The sequence below is a fragment of the Oncorhynchus nerka genome, linkage group LG9a, assembly GCF_034236695.1.
Source record: "Oncorhynchus nerka isolate Pitt River linkage group LG9a, Oner_Uvic_2.0, whole genome shotgun sequence".
Classification (NCBI taxonomy): Eukaryota; Metazoa; Chordata; class Actinopteri; order Salmoniformes; family Salmonidae; genus Oncorhynchus; species Oncorhynchus nerka.
This window is the reverse complement of record NC_088404.1, coordinates 60054397-60056001: the sequence shown is the minus strand read 5'-3', so window position 1 is coordinate 60056001 and position 1605 is coordinate 60054397.

Below are 1605 nucleotides of genomic sequence, written 5' to 3'. Positions count from 1 at the left end.
TTTGATCAGGCAAACAAACTGAGTCTTCAAACTCAGCCTGTTTGAGGAGCGCATTCTGAGCCCTGTGCAATGTCACGAGCCTGCTGTTTGAGATTAAAGAGACTTGCGTCCCTAATATTTTTCACATAAAACAGAGCTGCATAAGCCCATCATTGTTTGGCACCACAATAGAGGAATCTCTTCTGCCACACTGTAATATAAACCACACTAATAAATGCCCTGTGGGTTGTTTTGAACAAGTTGATGTGGCGAACGCGATCCGAAGCAATATCTTTCACGTGCTCTAACTTGTCAGTGTCCTATAGTTGAACTTCTCTTGAGTTCATCTGATAGTAGTGCTGAGCGATTAACCAACATTTAGGTTATTTTTCTGTTTTTAAACAATTGACTGATTACCATTTCTTATTTAAGCTCAAAGTGCACCTTGCAGTTTCTCTAAAGGTAAATCAGCTCCAGGCTGAACTGAGCGATGTAGTAGGGAGTTGAAGTTTCCAACAGGCCAATAAATATTCTACATAGTTGTAGTGCATAAACTGTGATAATTAACTACAATGGCCATAATCCATTGCGTATCTACTTGTCTGGTCTGTTTCTTTTTTACGCCTACTGAAGAGAGAATGCACGATCATGAGGGGTATCAGGTATTTCTACCTGAAAATACATGATCTAAGTGATTGATAGTTGGTAGTCACCAGTCATAAAAGTATGCCTTATTTACTTTGAAAACTACAAATAGTGATTTCGTCAGACAGCATAGGCAGCAGCTCTATAAAGATGAGATTACTTAGAATGTAATGTACACACCTTAACATGAATAAATGGTTAATAAGCGATAAGCAGTTATGGGCACTCACTACCATCATGGGACTTTTGTTTTACTCTGTGTTACAGCTTTCAACCCAAATAATCTAAAGTGAAATGGAGAACCGTGACCATTTTTTTTTAAACAACGAACCAAAACTGAACAGACTTCAAAAAGCATACATTTCTGAGAACTATCTGATAGATGCATGCCTAAAATGTAGTATCTAACAGGGCGATGAAAGGGATGTTTTTTTTTTGCAATTCACTGAGAAAATGTGTCTGTAGATGAACTTATCTGAACTTTTTATGAAGGAGCCAATGTGACATTTCCTGTTTCCCCAGACACTCGTCCCGTGATCATGCATAAGGTATATCTGTAATATGTACCTTTCCTGCAAAGTCAAAATGTAAGATGCAACAAATACTAAGTCTGATACTCTGCTACACATGGATATCATTTCGGCAATGCGTTTAGTTACTTTTGTGCAGCAGACTAAGCAATTATTTAAAGCAGGGGCACAACTTTCACTGGGGTTGCATTTTTGTCCCCCCCCCAGTTTTATCATTGGAATGTGATACAAAACAGGGCAACGGTGTGCTTTAGGACCATGCGGACGCCTCTGAGCGGTCGGGAAAGCTGTTTGGAGTGTTAATCTGACTGGATAAAAAATAAAATATATCCCCGCCACTTCTGACTTAAAGTGTATGTAAGTTTGTGTTAGTGGAAGACCAATTTAAACATGTTTTTACCTAGGTAATGTTGATTTATCTATACAGTGAAAATATGTTAATTAAACACTG